This window comes from Bidens hawaiensis, unplaced genomic scaffold, assembly GCF_021521415.1.
Source record: "Bidens hawaiensis isolate Kalapana, Puna unplaced genomic scaffold, B.hawaiensis_p1.1 tig00041711_1, whole genome shotgun sequence".
NCBI lineage: Eukaryota > Viridiplantae > Streptophyta > Magnoliopsida > Asterales > Asteraceae > Bidens > Bidens hawaiensis.
In genome coordinates this window covers 42176-48200 of record NW_027497386.1, presented here as the reverse complement: position 1 = coordinate 48200, position 6025 = coordinate 42176, and positions in this window count along the sequence as shown.

Here is a 6025-nt window from a genome sequence, read left to right as displayed (position 1 = left end):
GCAATGTTTATCTTCAATTTCGAGGTGAGTTTCTCACACCCCCTTTTTAAACATTTTCATATTTTTGGGGTAGCATATTGTGACACTCGTGACAAAACCGAGTACACCTTAGTATTCATATATCGAATAAGCAATTAACCACTTATTGCGTAACGAACAAACGATTAACTGAAAGGGTCTGGTTATGACCCAGATATCCCGAGGGGCCATCTATACAAGATATATGTCTATTATAAGCCAACATACTGATATTAAGGCTTTAGTATGATAGCAAACTAGTTAAACAAAAACATGCTCGTTTAACTACCTGCTATGGACTTAAACGCGAAAGACAGTTACAAACCAAGCATTGTATCATCCGTTAAGCAGAAAAAGACTTACCAAACACTTATTTGAAATGTTTTAAGCGATCCGTGAAAATATTTTTGATTTTTACAAACGTATGGTATGTTTTTATAAATTTACACAAAAATAGCCGAAAAACACTCGTTTTCGCACTGTTTGTCGTACCCGTTATATTTTTCGTGCCAAAAACCAAACCAGAAATAAATTTAGACTCGGCATTTCACGTTCGGGCACGTAAATCGAGAAAAGTGGGCCAAATGGGCCCAAAAGGGGGCCCAACAAGCCCAGCCCGCCAAAGAAGACTTTTCCCCCCTTAAACCCTTTTCATATTTAAACAAGTTCTAAGATATTTTTTGATATCTTTTTCATGAGAATTCTGGACTCAAGTTCTGCTCCAGCCAGAAAACTTTCAAACCCTAAGGTAAGGAGCTTAAATAAGTAGCCTTTGTACTTGTTTAAACTCGTTTAATACCATAAAAACATGTCTTGGTTACTAAAAATCATTCCTAACCGTGTAAAAATCCTAAAAATGGTCCATAAACATGTTTTGATCATAAACACGGTAAGGAACCTGTTTTGATAGTTTTTTTGGCCATAAACACGGATGAAAGGGTTGAAACGGCGTTTTTACGGTTCAAAAGTTTGTTTTTGTGCACTAGCCGAAACCCTAAGTTAAGGGCTGTTATGTTGATGAAAAATTGCTTGGTTTGTGATATAGGACTTGTACCTAGCTTGCTTAGAAGCACAAGAACCTGAAAACTTGATTAAAAAGTCGGAAACAAGCCAAACCCGCTAAGGTAATACCGAAACACTCGCTTACGGGCTATTTAGGTTAAGGTTGTGATGTGCATATTTTTAGGACTTGAAATTTTTCAGGGACATCAGGGACCATGTCAATAAGTCTCTGTTCAAATTTGGTAATTTTTCGACCATCCGAGAATATTTGGCGAATTTATTACCGAATTGGGACGTTTATTTGGGAAAAATATCTAAAATACTTCAAAAATTATGAATTTTTTCAGGGAACTCAGATTTAATGTATTTTGATCACATATGATTTTTGAGATCATTTGGAGAAGTCTAAGGGTGTTTTGTACATATTCGTTCATGCGAATTTTTATAGCCGAATTTGGGCCGAAAAGAATATTGAACACGCTTTTTATATTCTGGAATTGGTACAGGTTGTTTTGGGACATGATTTGAGTATTCAGGAAATTTTGTGGAATTTTTGGAAATTGTTTGGGATAAACAGACGATTTTCAGGCGAAATATAGCTGATAAAATGAATTTTTATAAATTATTAAATCAGTAAATAATTCCAGAAATATTTTTATAAAAATCTACATATTTTATTGATAAGTGGCTAAATTTTTATAATTTAATGATTAACGGTTAATTAATTATGCTGATTTAAAGATTAAACAAATTCAGTTTTTATAAAAACCGGCAAGTTCGCGACTAACGAACCTGCGGGAATATCAAAACACCAAGAGTGATCAAAAATCATATTTTTGGACTAACTAAGTAAAAACGAACTTTTCAATGAAAACCCTGGACAATTCAGATAGATTGTGCGCGTTTCTTCTTAAATCAAACTGAATAAACGGAAACGGATCCCGAGGCTAATCCGGTACCCCAGTATGTGATCCTTCTTTATAACTTAATCATTTTATTAACCAATACATTTATCCAAGCTTATTTTCCCATAACTGTTTTCTGAACCCGTAAACGAACAACTTGGTCCAGCTGGGAAAACGGGAATCTGAGCCAAGTTCGGTTTTAAGTATTAGACATTGAACAACATCACAACCTAAGCCTATTGCCACTTTCTGGGCATTCCAGCTATACCCAGATTAGTTATACAGCCCAGTTTAGTACTGAGATTATAATAATATTAAAATATTAATATTATTATAATATAGACTATAGGGACTAAGTGATAGCAAGGGAAACGAACCCCGTGCTGATCTCGCACTGAGTGCCTACAAAACCGTGAGTTTCATGACCCCTCTTTTCAAACTGTTTACAAACTTTTGGGGTGAAAAGCATGTTCATATGCATTATCTATCTGAAAATGGTTCAGAACGAAAAATACCTGAACCTTCATATATGAAAAATTCCTACAAACATAATGATAAACTACGTGCTGAGGAAAGGTGATTATTATCGTGATTGATATATTAAATGGAAACACTACGAATGCCAAAACATAATGAAATCATACGTGACAACATGTTTATACAAATACGCTATATAATGCTAAACACAACAGGTTGAGGAAATAACGTGGTCTGTAATGACCATGGGGCTATTGTGGGCGGAAGGGGGGGGACACAATAGTACTAAACTAAAGTTAAGTATGGCCTATGAGCCAAGTTCTGCTGCAACTTACTAAACTAAAGTTGAGTATGGCCTATGAGCCAAGTTCTGCTGCAACTTATAAACTAAAGTTGAGTATGGCCTATGAGCCAAGTTCTGCTGCAACTTATAAACTAAAGTTGAGTATGACCTATGAGCCAAGTTCTGCTGCAACTTACTAAACTAAAGTTGAGTATGGCCTATGAGCCAAGTTCTGCTGCAACTTACTAAACTAAAGTTGAGTATGGCTTATGAGCCAAGTTCTGCTGCAACTTATAAACTACAGTTGAGTATGGCCTATGAGCCAAGTTCTGCAACTTATAAACTAAAGTTGAGTATGGCCCATGAGCCAAGTTCTGCTGCAACTTATTAAACGAACTAACTTGATTATGACATGAATGTTAAGAAAATAATGTGATTATGCGTATTCTGGGCGGATGGGGAGCCACAGTATGTGGTGATACGTGATAAATACTATATGTGTATATGTGTCTATATACATGCTATGTGATTAGCCGTAGGAAATACTATGTGTAGAATATACTAATTATTTGCGTGTACACTATATAATGTTTGAGTTTATGTGGAACCGTTGTGGGAGGAAGGGGGGTCCACAGTGGTTGGTTAAACACGGAAATTGGAAACAGGTAGTACGAACAAACAATCACGATTTTACCGAAATTTCGAATTCATATTATAAACTTACATGTGTGCATATGCACACACAAGGATATGGCTGTACATATTTATACACACTTAAATACATATTTTTACATACGCGCGTACATACAAACTATGACTGTGTGGTACGCAGAACTGATTTTATTAAACTTATGAAACTCACCAACTATTCGTAGTTGACCTGTTTTAACATGCTTTTCAGGTAATCAGATATGAGAAGTAATTTCCTGTGCGTTACGTGTCTGACTGATGATTGATGTCGTAGGCATTTGAGTTAGAAGTAAAGTAATTGAAGAACCGGTTTGATTGTATCACCTAGTTTGTAAAAGATGTTAGAACGATGTAATATATTGTAAATTAGTTAGTAATGTTTCTTTATGAACAATGTATGTGATACCAGTTGTATCTGTTGCATTTCCGTTTTACTCTTCCGCAATTCGCTTAACGGGGTGTGACACATATGTATCCTACAAACTTCAAGTATTTACGATTTTGCTTACAAACTACAAGTCACTACATGGACTTGTGTGTTTACTTGCATATTTGTTTATGTGCGTTAATTTCAAGTGGTTGCCTCATTAAGTATGATCGTACGCCCCCCTTTGCATTTATTTCCATTGTATCGAGTGGAAAAGGAACCTCATATCCGAATAGGTTGGTTGTGTACCAACTGGAAAGGACTTTCGTTTGTTCTTTACACTCAGGTCCATTGTATCGATTGTAAAGAACCCTTATTTGCGCATTTCACAAGTTTCATGGAATTGTATGGTTTTTATGTATTATATAAAACTGTGTGAACTCACCAACTATTCATATAGTTGACATTATTTTATGCATATGCTACAGGTACAAACTTTAGAGGATAACATTTGGAGAAGACACTAGACTTAGGTTATTTAAACAAATGGACAAGATGTTTAGTTGTACTTATTTTATTTGTATTTCTCATTTCAAACTTGTTTACGTGATGATTAAACAAATTAATGATAATATTTCCACTTAATAGTGTCACATGTGTTTTGAACAATCTGTACGTCACACTCGAGTGTTTCCGCTTTAGCCAGGGTGTTACAATAAGGAAGAGAGTTTCCATAGTTCTTATGCGGCTAACCACTCTCTATAGTCCTAGCGGAGGGGGCGAAGCACCCGGCGCACACGCGTACGGACACGGGCACAGGCCGGGCACGTACTCGGGTGATGGGCGTATTGTGGTGTTTTGATGGAGCACTTTGCACTTCGTACGCTCGCGTCGCCACATAAGGGCCCCTTTAGTACTTTTGAAAAGTACAAGGACTAAAAGTGAAAATCTGAATTTGAATCCTTCATGCTACGCGAACGCATAATGTATAAAAGTCTTCGCGCTACGCAAAAGACAAAATACATAAATTGACATTGAGTTAGTTCGTGTGGCGAAGAACTCATCCACCTTTACTTCGCGCTATACGAAGGAGCAATAATGCATGTATGACACGTGTGGACACGTGGCACCACGTCAGGACACGTGGCAAAATGCCTGATAACTCAGCAAATATAATGATGGTTCGTGCGATGTGAATGACCATAAGTCTTATCCTTCGTGCTACGCGAAGTAGCACAAAATCGGCTATAAATAGAAAGGTTCACGACACTTCCCATCTCACACCAAACATAGTTTACTTTCACTCGTTTATCTCGGGAAACGTACCAAGCATCGTAGTACGTGCCAAGCTCCGAAGTTCTGACAGTATAAGCTTTAGAACGCGATAAAGTGTAGAAGTGCTGCTCAATCAATCTTAGGCAACCAACTCCGAATACCTCTATGAGGTAGGGATTTCGCTTAAGTATTATTTTATTATTTGATGTGTTGTAAAACACACTTATTTTCCGCACCTTTTATCTACGTATTATATTATATTTTATGTGTTTTAACTCGTTTTAGATAGGTTTTACATAGTGATCTTTATCTTGTAGGCTATGGGTGAAAGATTAAAGAAACCGAGCTTTTGGAGCAGTTTACGAGCCTTTTACGCATACGTTTTCAAGACAAAGCTCAAAGCCCGGCCCGATTACATGGTATACAAGCCCATTACTTACAATATTATAACATAAAATAAAAAAATAAAAAAAAAACCCTAGGCTGCAGGGTTTGCGATCGGAAGTCAGCAGAAGAAAAGAAAAGAGAAAAAGTTTTTTGCAAGTTAGGTCTTGGTGTCTTGGCGGCTAGGGAAGGAAGAAGAAGGCAAGGACAAGTCTCATGATCATTTACCATCAATTTTACAGCCAAGGAGCAGCCCAGAATCACTTCATATCCTTCCATCTTTTACATTGTTCATCATATTATTTTACTTGTTCAATTGATTACATAGTTTTGCAATTGTGTTAGAGATTGACTTGTTTATGATTGCTATTGATTGTTGGATGATTGTTAAGATGTTTGAGATGAGTTTAATGATGTTTTTAATGAGTATTCATGGCTGTCCAATTATGATTCTCGGCTAAACTTGTTAGTTCTACCTAGGAATGATGTTAATTGTTAGTGCTTGATGAGTCTTATGGATTGTTTGATTGATAGACTTGATTTGTTATTGTAAAGTTTGATTTAGACATGAAATAGGTTGTGTTTAGTGGCTGAAAATTTTGGTGATTCATTGCATAAACCCCG